This window comes from Felis catus, chromosome A3, assembly GCF_018350175.1.
Source record: "Felis catus isolate Fca126 chromosome A3, F.catus_Fca126_mat1.0, whole genome shotgun sequence".
NCBI lineage: Eukaryota > Metazoa > Chordata > Mammalia > Carnivora > Felidae > Felis > Felis catus.
Window position 1 is genome coordinate 133,933,522 of NC_058370.1, and position 14,684 is coordinate 133,948,205.

A 14,684-nucleotide genomic window follows, 5' to 3' on the forward strand; every position below is an offset into this window, starting at 1 on the left:
GCTCCCTGCTTATACAAACAAAAACCTCTGAATCCTTCTCTTTTTTGACACTAAATTTTAGGTAGATCTGTGCACATGAAAGACATTTAGGTGATACTTGTTAAAACTGAACGGAAAGAGGCTTTGCCTTTTTGCAAAACCACTAGTTTCAAAACCACTCGTCTTGTGGGTGCTCAATAAATAGTGACTGAATTGAATGCATCTAATTTAACAGTATTAAACTTCAAAGATAAGTGTAAAGACCTTCAGTGAAGTTCTAGAAATTGATTGTATAAAAGGAGAATTGCCTGAGAGCAGCATTCAGGTTTACGAGTAAACCCCTGGGAGTTTTTGTTTATTGGAAGGTGCCATTCAGCTGACCAGGTCACGGGTTAGGTGAAATAGCCATGCCAGCGTATTTCCAAATTCAGATGTCTAGAGGGCACGAGGCAGGGAAGGTAAATAAATGTAAATGTAGACTCAGCCATCTTCTGAGGCATGGACAGCCTGGCCATCTGGAAAGCCTATGCCCAGTCTAAAAGGAAAGCCCTCACTCACTTTTGCTGATGGTTACCAAAGCTGATTTTTCTTTTTCTTTTAATTTTTAAAAAATACTTATTTGTTTTTTGAGAGAGAGAGAGAGAGCTTGAGCAGGGGAGGGGCAGAGAGAGAGGGAGACACAGAATCGAAAGCAGGCTCCAGGCTCTGAGCTGTCCGCACAGAGCCCCATGTGGGGCTTGAACCCATGAACCGTGAGATCATGACCTGAGCCAAAGTTGGATGCTTAACCGACTGAGCCACCCAGGTGCCCTCCCAAAGCTGATTTTTCAAGGGCAGCTGGAATGCTGGATTGTTTGTGAAAATATGATTTTTTTAATTTTGGCTAAAATTTTCTGAAGTTTTCTTTTTTTGAGCTCGAGCAACACATGTAGGACAGATTTAGCTTATTGGCCGTTAAGAAGTAGGTAGCATTTTCTATTATAGTTGATGGTGGTCAGTCCACTCTGAAGTATATTGCCCTGGCATAGTGTAATAACTATACCAGACCAGATAATAACTGTAGCAGGCAGTCAGCGGTAGAGAAGGCTTGCAAAGCCTGCCGTGCAGTAGTTGGAGATGTAATTCTTATATTCATCGCTTGGTGACTTCATCCTTAAATTTGCCGACAGAGTTTCAAATTAAATTTCACCTGACTAGTTCCTTTCCTTTGGAGTGGGTCACATCTTTGGAAATAATCTTGAAAGTTAATATCCCTTTTTGGTGGGAACGTTGGAATCTCACATTACTATCGTTTCATTCTTTTTGCAGATCCAGCATTACAATTATTAGTTGATCTAAGTTGTCAAGGCTATTTTATGGGGTGTGACATTTTTAAAAAAAGATCTAGCTAGTAGAGAATAAAGTAATACTTCGAAAGGGCTTGATTGCTTTATAAGCCCCTATCAGGTTTTTAGTTTTTTTTTAGAGTGTACATTGAATTTTGGCCAGAGTATTCTGTCTTGCGATAACTGTTTAGGCTTTGGAGTTGAAGCTTACTCTACAGTATGCTTCACTGTGAGTGTTAGCGTGCCGTTTCTAATACCAGGACCAGCACAGCTGCTCATGTTAGCTACTTACCAAGAATAGAAATGACGAAGACTTTTGGTGTCTGAGTAGAGCCGAGCTGATGAAGGTAGAGGACAGGGTGAAGCTACCCTTACTAGTGCTTTGTGTCTTCGGAGGTGGTTCAGGGGTTCTTAGTCCAAGATGATGCTCCCACCTGAGCTGGCTTCTGTACCTTCCCTGTAGTGTCAGCCTAGTGTGTCTTTTCCTTTTGCTCTTGTAGAGTATTTTTAAAGTCACATAGTAAAGTCTTAGTATGTTTGGCATCGTGACGGTGAGCCTCAGCCTTCCGCTAGATTTGAATGGAAATTCTAATAAACTGGTTAAAATTGAAGAGAATTGTGGATATCGTCAAGCTGCGTATTTGTTACAATTTCCAATATGGATTGGAAGGATTCCATTCTAAAGAGGTTTCTTTTGTAAGTATAGGAAATAGAAATTAATGGAGAAGTACGCTGCCCCAAGAAGGTGTTTGGCACAGACTCAGAGTTTACCACATAGGACTATAAAGTAATTTATCAAGTAACTTTGGTAGCCAACACTTGAGTCGATTAAAAAAAAAAAAAAGTCCCCAGAATATTAAAGACAAGAGGATGTTGGGACCGTGTCAGCACACAAAATAAATTGGAATAGTGCCCAAGGCTGGTCTTGGATTATTTTCCTTTCTGTATTGATTTGATTGAAAGCAAGGACCTCTGGAAAATAATGAAACTATTAAACTTCATTTCCTTCTTTTGTCCCTAATTCTAGATTTGGTAAATGTATAATATTGAGGTTTTAGCTCTTGTAAATTGAAGAAAGGCCCTATAGGTCAGTGTGTCTTGGCCAGGCTGGTGACATGGGTTAGCAAGTGAATTAACCATCCCTGTTGGACAGCACAGTGCAGCAGGGTCAGGCGCAGCCAAGGAAAGTCACATGTGTTGCCTATTACTGTAAGTCCTATCCCGGGCAGGTGGACCGTGACCAAAATCCAGAGCTATCTCTGAAACTGGGAATGCAGTCAACTAAGTAGTCGGCTTGTAGAAGACAAACCTTTGACAAATTGGCATCGTTCTGAGAATGATTGTGGACATTTGGAGATAGTTGCAGGGTTGTAGTCTGCAGTGAATGTTCGTACTTTCAGAACATTTTCTTTTTAATAAATCATTTTTTAAGTTTATTTTACTTTGAGGGGGAGAGAGGAGCGCAGGGGAGAGAGAGAGAGAATCCCAAGCGGGCTCCGCACTGTGAGTCTGACGCGGGGCTCAGGCTCCCAGATCGCGAGACCACGACCCGAGCCGAAATCAAGAGTTGGGTGCCCAGCCGACTGAGCCGCCCAGGAACCCCTAGAACATTTTTATAAAAGTTGGGTTTTATGAAAGCTGGGTTGTGGTATCACTTGAGATGTTAGGAATCACCGTTTTGGTAGGACAGGTAGCACAGAGGTAGGTACACGGCACGGTGTCCTGAATAGGCGGTATGTATGGGCCGGGGGGTTATCGGGTCCTGGATGGGAAGATGGGACAGAAGGGTTCTGGCTCCTGAGCTTCTTGTGTAGCAGCGAGAGAAAGACGGACAAGTATTTACAGCACGCAAGTGAGCGTCGGAGGAGAGATGTTGGAATTAGCTCGGAAAAGGCTGCTCCAACAGAGAATCCCAACAAGAAGTCAGTGACTTAAAGATAGTGGTTTGTTTTCCTCAGGAAGCAGTTTCGATGCAGCTGGTCCGGACTGGGGGAGACCTGTGCACCACCTGGTCATACAAAGACCCGTGTTCCTTTCAACACATCGTTCTGCTCCTGGCGCCCCATCGTCAGCCGGGTTGAGGCTAGTTCGCCCGGGACAGTGGTCCATCAGCTTGAGGTCACCTGGGAATCCCCTGCTGTGCTTGTTGAAGAAAGGCCCAGACTGCTGGGCCCTGTGGGGAGGGTTTCTCATCCAGGAGGTCTGGATTGGGGCCTGATAGTTTGCACGTGTAGTGGGTTCACAGGTGATCTTCCTGCCGCGGCCCTGGCGACCATACTTTGAGAACTTGGAAGGTTCCAGTCCTCCAGTCTTTCCAGCAGAAAAGGAGAAAGAACCCCTGCGGTGGCAGTTGTTGGCCCCGAGTGGCACATACATATCACTGTGACTCACATTCCTTCTGCTGGAGCTTCGTCACGTGGCCACAGGTCACGCAGCAAGGAGCTGGTTGGGGGTGCGGATGGGGGCTGGTAAGTCGCGCCTCCGTGGGCAGCCCTGTCCAGCTACGGTTCTCTTACTGCGGGAGAACAGGACAGGCTCCGGCACGGTCTGGAATCATCCAGGGAAAAACAGCCGTAACTTGGGGTTGGATTGGTCATGCAAGGTAACGTTTGAGACAGAATCTTGAAGGATGAATTTTCCTGGCATCCCAGGGAGGCTGTGCAGCCTGCGGTCGAGGAAACTTCGCAAAGGGAAGCTGGGCCGACCGAGTCCTTCAGTAAATGCTGGCCGGGCTTTGGTGCGAGGCCTCGGATGGCAGAGATTAGAGTAGACGGGCAGGGTCTGATGGCGTAGCTATTTAAAAAGCAAACACGCTTCGTGCATCAAGATTCCAGTGGTTAAGATCATAGGTGTAGCAGTCAGCCTGGAGTCAAGCTGCGGTTCTGCCATGAAGCGTCACAAGCCACGTGAGTCGCTTGAGCCTCGCTCTCCCTGTACCACGGAGCAGGCACCCCATGAACGGTCGCCTCTGTTGCGCCTTTGGTGAGCACTGCCCGTGTGAAATCGGATCTTCGCTGGGAAGTCTCTGGTGAGCGGCCCTCTGGCTTCTACTCTTCTAAAGCTTCTGGATGGAGAGTTTGCTCCCTTTTTTTGGGCAGTGAGTTCCTTTTCTGGGTAAGTGTAGTTGTGAGAGAGTTTGTCATCCTGGGGCCCACCAACTTTCTGAAATAATCCAGAAAGGCTCTGAAGAAGCCCATCTCTTCATGGTCACCTTTTAGGTCGTTGGGGACATTGCATTCATTCTTTACATGGTTGGCTTGTGAACAACTACGCTTCAGTAAGTTAGGTATCAGTACCCCTAAATCTTCTGTGGAATTCATGGGTTTATGTGTGAACACTTCTAGCTCTCCTGGGATGGATGCCACACATCTGGAAGTTCCACATTTTCCAGTGGTGCCCTTTTTAGGGTATACTTGTTTGAAGATTTACTGCTTTTTGCCTCTATTATTTACTAATACATACTAAAAAAAGAAAAAAAATTACTGATTGGGGCCCCCGGGTGGCTCAGTCGGTTAAGCATCCGACTTTGGCTGTGGTCATGATCTCGCGGTTTGTGAGTTCGAGTCCCATGTCTGGCTCTTTGCTGATAGCTCGGAGCCTGGATCCTGCTTCGGTTTCTCTGTCTCCCTCTCTCTCTGCTGCTCCACTGCTCATGCACTGTCTTGGCTCTCTCTCAAAAATAAATAAAATATTTTTAAAAATTAAGAAAAATTACTGATTGAGTAATGGAGCATGTTCGCATAAGTGATACTTTTGAGACAATGATAGAAACCACTGGGCATGCCCCGAATGTCACTTGTTTAGACTCAGCAGACTCATTGTACACAGCTGGCCAACTGTGTATTCAGGTGTGAAAAAAAGAGTGTACCTGAAGAACATGGATGAAATGCTGGAGATGTGTCATCTAAGATTGTGTTTAAATGGGGGTCAGTCAGATCACATTTTTGGTCAAATGTCTAATGGCTGAATGGTTAAAATCAACATTGGGTCAAAGCTGAATATTATCCAGGCAAATCTCAAGAATTTGTCTTCAATTCCTGAAAATGATTGACAGTGTCTTCTAATTATCTCTGCAAACACTTGTTTCTGTCTGTGGATTCAAAACAGTAGGAATTCTTTTCCTAAACATTCTTATGAAGACTGTTGACTTCAGGTTTAATTAGTGAGAACAAAACATGTTTTGGATACCCCAGTTCTTTTTCACGCCTCCCTTTTTTTCATAGTCCTGATATCCTTTTATTGTGTATGTATGATTCATTGTGGTTATTACTGTGTGTGAGTTTCGAGTTTTTTCTGCTTGTGAAATTGAGATGGCAAAGCTGATTATTCTGGTTTTAACTCATCCTCACAAGATGTGTAGAATTCCCAAATAGAGCATTTTCATTAAAAAAAAAAAAAAGGTCATTTTTCATGACTTAAATGGAACCAGATAGCTAATAGTTTTCATACTCATTCATTATAACAGCACTTTACTCTTGCGATGAGAAACCTGTACTTCTATTTTACCTGATAGAATAGTAATATGTAAATCCTATAGGGTGAATTTCTCCGGGGTTAATGCACAATGCTTGTCTATATATTGGAAGGTTAATAGTCGTGAAGAATAAACGTGAACGACATACTCTCTTTGTATAATTGGTGCGACTTTGCTCGTCGGAAATAATGATGGGTTAGGCTCTCTCGAGACGAAATTGAGGTAAGTGGGAAGTTCAAGGTTGCGAGAAATGACCAGGAAATAGGCATCGGGCCTTTTGACCTTTAACAGGCCAAGACCCAAACCAAAGCAGAACAGTGGCTTTGGGCTGGATGACAGGGCAGAACCACACTTCAGTTCATCTGTAACTTGAAAAGTGGGTGAAATAAGGCATCTCAAATTTCTTTTGCTCTTTGGGAGCTGCTGCTTCTTATATTACCTGTAAATATGTTTGACATTTGCGCATTTTTTATTTCATTTGTATTTTTACCGATGACGTATTATGTTCTCTAACAGGGAACTGAATTTAGTTTGTGTATTGTCTATCTGATTTAAAACGTAACACGTAATTCGCTGTGTAAAATTTATAGAATACAGAGTATAAAGATGAAAATTAAAATATCACCCCTTATTTTTCAACTCAGACTACTTTTGCTAACTCATGTATGTGTTGTGTGTATACACGTATATGTATGTATTTAAATAAAGTTGGGTGCATTCTGGAATGTTAAATTTTTGTAACCTTTTATGTTTACTTATCATTTTGAGAGTCATTTCCAATTTTATTAAATTGCTTTCCAAAACCTATATAATGTTCCAACATTTGGAACCATACCACTTGTGGCTTGGATGGTATGGGTGAGGGGCGCTGGAGGCTGGATATCTTCCTGCCTTGTGCTCACCTGTCATCCTGAGCCACCTCTAATGAGGTGTCATGGTTAATTGAGCAGCCACTTGCAGTTTTCCTTCGTCCTTCTTTTAGTGGGTCCTGCCTCATGTTTCTGAGAATAATAGGGACCACTCTTCCTTGATTCTCTACCCGTACATGAAGGACAAACAAAAAATTGTCATATTACCATAGGAAATGTAAAGGAGGATAACATTTGAAGATAGACATTTAGTGCAAGTCATAGGTCCTATCCCTGCTCAGAGCCCCACGGGGACTTCTCTTCTGCCTGAGACTAGCATCCCAACTCCTGCCATGATTGGGCCCCACCAGCCTCTCTAGCCCCATTTCCTATGATTTTTTTTTCTCCTATTTCATCTACACTGGCCTTCTCATAGTTCTTTGACTATTTGAGGCATGTTCCCACCTCAGGGCCTTTGCACCTCATATTCGTGCTCGAGATGTCTGTATGGCTTACTCTCTACTTAAAGTAGCTTTCTGCTCAAGGCCTTCTAAAGGAGGCCTTCTCCGATCTCCCCATCTGAAAATAAAACCTCCTGACATTTTCTTCTGTCGCACTTTTAAAAATATATTTGATACATTTTGACATTATATATTCATTTCTTTATTGTCTGTTTTTCTCACTATGTAATATCCATGAGAGTAGACATTTTGTTTTGTTTTGGTTTTTCACTAGTGCCTGGGACAGGGCCTGGCACATACGTAGCAGGTGCTCAGTAAATATTTGTCTGTTGTAGTAATGAACTATGAACCTGATAATTATATGTATTTTTTAGATTTTGTTTCCTAAAGCTAACTGAATATAATTTATCAGCAGCAAACGATAGAACAGATGACCTTTCTTAGCCTTAACTTCTACTTCCTTTTTGTCATTCTCCCTTAAGAGTAATGCATCACCAGTTCAGAAATGAATTTTTTTTTTCTTGCTAAGAGGCAGTGGTGTAAAATGGGGACAGTGCTGCTTTTTAGGTGGGAAACTTGCCACTAGTCCTTTAACCTCTAGGTGGGACAAGTCCTGGTTCCTTTGTATGTCAAAAAGATAATGGTAGTGTTGGAGTTTGAGGATTTAGTCACTAATAACCCCTCCTGCCAAATTTAGACCTGGCCAAGAGACAGAGAGAGAGAGAGAGAGACAGAGAGAGACAGAGAGACAGAGAGAGATACAAGAGTCAGACCAAAGTGGGCTGGATTGTCAGCCCTTCTGCGGAAGCTGGATTGGAGGCCTTGACTTAGACGTGCCACCATGTGGAGTTTGGAGTTCCCAGAGCCCTGCTGCTTGGGGGAGTCGACTCAACTCCCCCAACGCAGGCAGAGCCGGGTGCCTACAGGTTTCCCCCAGAAGAAACACTGCTCCCCAGTAAACTTCCCACAGAGTGAAGCAGGTTGTAGGCTGGCTTTCAGCCCAGAATGTTGAGTGAAATCGCTCCTCCCCCAATGGGAAGGAGTAGGGGGAGTGGGGCCAGAGCATTACTAGGAGAAACAGGACACCCAGGGAACTGAGGGTCCCCCTGACAAGTAGGATATATTGTGGTGAAGACTTTTTTTTTTAATGTTTTTATTTATTTTTGAGAGAGACAGAGACAGAGAGAGACAGAGGGCCAGCGGAGGAGGGGCAGAGAGAGAGGGAGACACAGAATCCGAAGCAGGCTCCAGGCTCCGAGCTGTCAGCACAGAGCCCGACGCAGGGCTTGAACTCACAAGCTGTGAGATCGTGACCTGAGCCCAAGTTGGATGCTTAACCAACAGCCACCCAGGCGATCCTACGGTGAGGACTTTTGTCCGATCTTTTCTCTGTGTAGAGTTTGGAACATAGTAAGTGCTGAGTAACTTTTGCCATTATTATTGTTCCAGCACCTGTGTATATCATGACTCATGGCAGTTATCATACTGGACTGTAATCTTGTTTTCTTTTCTTTTCTTTTTTTTTTTCTGTTTATTTACTAGACTAGATTGTAAGCTCCTGGTGGAAGAACTGTTCATTACCTCTTGAATCTCCAGTGCTGGACGAGTTCGTGTTGGTTTGTAGCAGTCAGTGACTAGATACTGATTTGAGAACAGTGGCATAGTGAAAGCCCATGGGTTTTGGAGTCAGAAAAAAAGAAATCTGCTTTAAATTCTTTTTAAACCAAGGAGGAGAGAGGAAAAAGAAAACACCAAGAAAGGAAAGTGGGGATAGATAGATAGATAGATAGATAGATAGATAGATAGATAGATAGATGTTTTAACAATAGTAGTTAAAACAATTTCCATTTCACCAAAGAACCTAGCTAAGTGAAATAACACAGACCCTGAATTTTTCATCTTACCTAGGCTTTACAGTGTTTCTTTTCTTCTCATCAATAGGTAGTGGTAAAGAAGTTAAGTTCCTGCAGAGTGATGGATGAATATTAATATTAGAATATGTTTTCTAATTAAAAAGTAAAGACAAAGTAGGAGAAATTAACACTGAAAAAATACAGTGAAGTCTTTTTGGATCTATGTCATTCACGTGAACAGTCAGTAAATACCGTGTGGAAAAATGTATATATGGTGATAAAATTTAAGAAGACAGTAAGTTCTGGTCAGTGGCAGGAATCATTAATAGATAGTCGTCAATCTCATCTGTCTTCTCTGCCTTGAATCTCTAAACTCGCTGTTGTCCTCAGCGTTGCTTCTATTTTAACAGTTTCTGCACCCTGTCAACCTTGTCACGTATTGTCTGAATGTGCGTGGTGACAAGGCAAAAGTTGTAATGATGTTGGCACTCCCTTCCAGTGTGGAGAATATTAACTTACTATAACTCGGGCAGAGGCAATCCTTGTTCACCCTGGAGCTTCCCTTCCGGTCTTTTCCAGTCGTGATGTCACTTGCACACTAAAATGTCATCTGGCAGACAGTCAAGACGGAGCCTCAAAATCAGGTGTGGCCTTGAGATCCTGATGGCCGTGGGAAAGGGATACCAGCCCAGAGAGCCTCCTGCTTTACTGGGTGAGGGGGGGCCCTGGGTCACAAGGCCTAGAATCTACTGGCAGTTTAAATCTCATAGTCCAGAATTAGCATTTGGATATTGGAAAATGTTGATGGTTTTTCATCATTCTTTCCCCAAACTGTTGTAAATTAGCCATATGCAAATTGGGGGGGGGGGAGTGGACTGAGGGTGATCTTTCCTTTTGGCCCCAGTTTCAAATCTGGCTCCCCTGCTCTCGGACTTTGGCACATTGCTTGCATTTTCTGAGCTTCCGTTTCCTCATTTTTAAAATGTGGTTATTCATAACTGTTTTCCAGGTTACTGAGGTTATTATTCCGGTAACGGCGGCTGTGAGACGCCTCAGTACATTGTAGCTGCCCAACAAACAGCAGTTACCACTGATCATCCTTGCAGAATGTGAGCAAATTGTGTGAAATGGCTTCTTCCCCTTAGGGAGCGTGCGTTCTGTGTTGAGATGGGCTCGTTCTTCTCAGGTCTCCCCCTCGCTCCTCCCAACAGCACCACAAAGCTCACTTGTGTTGGGGTGTGTTGGTGCAGCTGTCCACCGTCCATATGCCTCCGGGCCCTCCCAGCTGGTGCGCAGTGGGGCTGGAGAACTCGGATCCAAGGACGGTTGTACTGAGTGGTTCTCCCTTCCGTGTGCACGTGGACACATAAGTGCTTTTGACAGGTGGTTACTTCTAAAATGAGCGTAAACATATGATGGAAATGGTTTTTGTGTGGATGTACCAGCTAGAAAGCAATAAAATCTCACTTTTTTTTAGAATTATGTATGTTTTGTAAATTGCTTCTTCTAGGACACAGGATGGAACCATTAAAAGCTGGAAATTTTCATTGGCAGCTAAACAGAAAATGACTTTGCGGGTTGGGGAGCGTAAGATTTTAATGGTCATTATTTCACTTTGGGGAGAAAAAAAAACTTTCAAAGACTTAGTTTTAGGCAGGGGAAGTCAATTTAAAGTTAAAAATTGAAAGCCTTTTTTTCTTAGTAGCTTTCTGTCCTTTACATTGGCGATTGAAGAAAATTTTTGTATAATTTTTTTATTATTAAAATTAAGAATACTTGCCCATTGTGGAAATTTGGAAAGAGTGTTGCTGACTTAAATTTTGAATTCCAAATCCTTAGGAATAACATCTACACTTTGAGAATTTATTTTACTTTCCTTGGATAATTGTCTTCTGGAGCCTTCCACTTTCCACCTCCAATCTGGGTGGATGGCTCGATTGGCCTGATGCACAGTTGTCATTCTGCAGCTTTTCTGACCACATAGATGAGCCAGATTCATTATTTCTTTAATCCTGTGCCATCTTTCTTGGTTTAGACTTTTATTTTGCTGAAGCACATTTCCAACTGACTTCCTAAGAAAGAGTACATGGAAAGTCAGCTTTCTGAGTCTTTACATATTTAAAAATATCTTCGTAGAACTTTAGGTTGAAAATAACTTTCCCTCATAACCCCTAAGGCATCGTGCTGTTATTTTGCAGCATACAGTATTGCCGATGAAAAGTCTGATGCTAGTCTGGTTCTCTTATCTGTGTAGTTGACCTGATTTTTTTTTCCCTTGGAGATTTGTAGGATTTTCTGTTTTTCTTCATGTTCTTAAATTTCATATTATCTCAGTGTGGATTGTTGGTAAGTTGTTCGTTTGAGGACTCATATTCTTTTTAAAAAAAATTTTTTTTTTTTAATGTTTATTCCTTTTTGAAAGACGGAGAGACAGACAGACCATGAGCAGGGCAGGGGCAGCGAGAGAGGGAGACACAGAATCCGAAGCAGGCTCCAGGCTCCGAGCTGTCAGCATAGAGCCTGACACAGGACTCGAGCTCACCCACTGCGAGATCGTGACTTAAGCCGAAGTCGATCGCCCAACCTGATGAGCCGCCCAGGTGCCCCAAGGACTCATATTCTTTAACTCTGGGAAATCCTGTGGAATTGTTTTGAAGATAACAACTTCTTCTTCTCCTCCTCCTCCTCCTCCTTCTCCTCCTCCTTCTTCTCTCTCTCTATTTTTTCTTTCTTTCTGGAACTCTTACTGGTTAAATATTGACATCTTGGATGATTTAAGTCTAGATATTCTCTCTTGCTATCTGTGTCTTTTGGAGACTTCCTTTAATTTTATATTTCAGTCTGTGGTAATTTTTATTTTCCAAAAATGGTCACAGCACTGTTTCCAGTATTGTCACTACCTATCAAGGATGGAGTTTAGTTCCTTTCCCCTTGAACCTGGACAGGTCTATTACTACTGCTCCAGCTAACAGAATATGTTAGAAGCGTCGCTTCCAATATATTCCACTGGAATATAGTTCACTTCCAGGATTAGTTCATTAAAAGGCTACAACTTCTTTCAGTATGTGTGGTTCTGTTTCTGTCTTTATTTCTCTCTTTCTCAGAGGGCTTGTCCTTGGAACCCAGCCACCATGTCGTGAGGAAGCCTCGGGCACACAGAAGCCGGGTGTAGGTGTTTTAACCTACAGCCCCGGCTGAAGTCTCAGATGGCAGGCGCCAAGGATCTGACATGAGTGAGTGAGCCTTTAGATAATTTCAGTCCTTGGCTGATGTCAGGCAGAGCAGGGATGAGCTCTTGTTCAGCTCTGCTCACATTGCAGATTCAAGAGCAAAAGAAATACTGTTGCTTTTAAGCTACCAAGTTTAGGGGTAGTTTTTATGTTGTCAAATTTCTCATTCTGTCAATCACGTGTTTTTTTAAAAAAAAAAGTTTATCGAAGTATAACTGACGTACAGTGAAATGGACAGATCCAAAGTGTATATAGTTTGATCTGATTTGACAAATGCATATACACTTAGGTGACCTATATCCCAGGCAACTAACCCTCATGAAAGTGAACTTGGTAGACCAGAGTGTTAGGTAATGAGTTGAAAGAGATTGGCGGGAATATGGCTAGAATCTAAATAGGATAGGAAGCCATTTGAATTTTTTTTTCTTAACTAAATTTCATTTTAGGACAGTTCTAAATTTATAGAGAGTTGTGATGATAGTACAGAAAGTTCCCATATAATTCACATCTACTTTTTTCCTGTTGTTAATACGGTATATTAGTGTGAACCTTTATCACAACTAGTGAACCAATATTGGTATGTTATTATTAACTAAATTCCATACTTTATTTGGATTTCCTTGGTTTTTACTTAAGGTGTATATTACCGTGGGCTGCCATAACAAAATACCATAGACTGAATGGTTTAAACAACAGTCTGTTCTGGAGGCTGAAGTCTGAGGTCAGAGTGCCAGCATTGGTGGGGATTTGGTGAGGCCTCTCTTCCCGGCTGGCAGATGGCAGCTCATAAGAAGTTCCTTTTGTGATCCAGGGTCCTGTGTAGAGTTTCCCATGTTACATTTAGTTGTCGTGTTTCCTTACATCCCTCTAGATGGGGACAGTTTCCCAGACTTCCTGTGGTTTGGATGATCTGACAGCTTTGGGGAGTATTGGTCGTTTTGTAGCATGCTCAAGTGGGATTTGTCTGATGTTTTCCTCATGATCAGTCAGCCTGGGCTGTGGGTGTTTGGAAGGGCACCGAGGTGCAGTGTTGTTTTCATCACTTCTTATCAAGGTGCCTGCTTTCAACTTGACTTATCACCTTTGGTGTAATTTTGATCACAGGCTAGGCAGTGTTTGTCCGGGTTCACCACTGAGTTTTCTTTTTTACCCCACTTTCCACATTATGCTCATTGGAAGAAGTCATTCTGAGCAGCCCACACACGAGGGTGGGCTGCAGGGGTGCAGTGTGCTGGCGGAGAGGGGGAGCTGGGAGGGGAGAGAGGGGGTAAATGGGTTGGCCTGTGCTGCGGGGCGGGGCCGGTGGTTTGCTGGAGGGGCGGGACCTGCACTGCGGGTGGGGCCGGCGGTGTCCCGTACTGGAGGGGCGGGGCTGGCCTGTGCTGGGGGGCGTGACCGGCCGTGCGCTTGCCGATGGGTCTAAAATGCACAGGAGAGAAGAGGGGGGATGACGCCTGCTCCTGTTTTTGGCCTGAGCATCTGGGCAAATGATGGGAGGAGGGAAGAGAGTGGCTTTGGAGCGTGGGAAAGGACGGACATGAAGGATTTTCCTTTGGCTGCGTTGAGTTTGAGAGGTCTGCTAGACTTTGAAGTAGAAATGTTGAGTAGACCATTGACTGTGAGTCTGGAGTTTAGAATACAGGGGAGGGCTCAGGATTCAGTTAAAGAATTCCATTGTGCGTTCAGACTAAGAATTTGGCTTGACAGAATAAACAGCCTGTGGTAATTTGATTAGAATGATGAGAAAAACTAAAATCAAACAAGCACATCCTTTCTGGGAGCACTGTGAATAAAAAGAAGAAAACAGGTGATCGCTCAGTCAGCATCAGTGGCTCTGTGTGTCTGACCTCAGGTCCCAGCTAATACAGCTAGTTGAGCAGTGGAGAACTCAGAATTTGATTTGGATGTTATAAGCTATCAGAAAAAGAAATGGGAAATTTTAGGTTTTTTCCCCGAGGAAAAATATATGTGTCGATATATTTGGAGCCTCGAAGACAGTCTGCCAGTGTATTACATTTTTTTTTCTTAGAGGGACACCGGTCAGGAGTGGGAGGGCTCTGAGCAAGCTGCATTTTCACGTAGCTGCCAGCCTTTCCATCTCCTTCCGGCGGCGTGTCTACAGGAGCCTCTCCCTGCTCTTCCGCTCCTGCTCTGCTCTTCCTTCTGTGACCAGGGGGGCGGCGACTGGCTTTCCGGTCTTGATGTCTCTCTTTGTGATAATGACTATAGGGAGGCTGAAGGATTTATACTATTTGGTGCCATAATAGGAATTTTAAAAGCTAAAACTGACATTTGCCGTTAGCACATTAAAATTACAGCAGATTTGACTAGTGCTACAGGTGATGTCAAGTTTAAGTTGCTATCTAGAAGTTGGTTTGCTATTACTTAGAAAATAAAAGTTAATAATATTGGGGGGTTTCTAGTTCTCTCCTTTTCCCTTCCATCCCCCACAGTTCTTCACTTATTTTTAGAGCCTTTTGTCCTAGTATATCCTCCCTTTTCTGGGGAGTTGAT

At 43.2% G+C, this 14,684-nt stretch overlaps 1 protein-coding gene across 4 annotated transcripts in view; it reads left to right on the forward strand.

Annotated features, from left to right (window-relative positions):
• Positions 1–14,684, forward strand: part of MBOAT2 (membrane bound O-acyltransferase domain containing 2) — a 125,906-nt gene that overhangs the window by 12,072 nt on the left and 99,150 nt on the right. Inside the window, exon 1 of one of the 4 annotated variants that reach the window (XM_045054995.1) lies at positions 4,396–4,418. The exons of 2 other annotated variants lie outside the window; for them this stretch is intronic. The gene's annotated coding sequence lies outside the window, so the exon portion shown is untranslated. Of the gene's footprint in view, positions 1–4,395; positions 4,419–13,853; positions 13,978–14,684 lie in introns of those variants that run through there. One more of the 4 variants, XM_045054993.1, reaches the window with a different exon arrangement.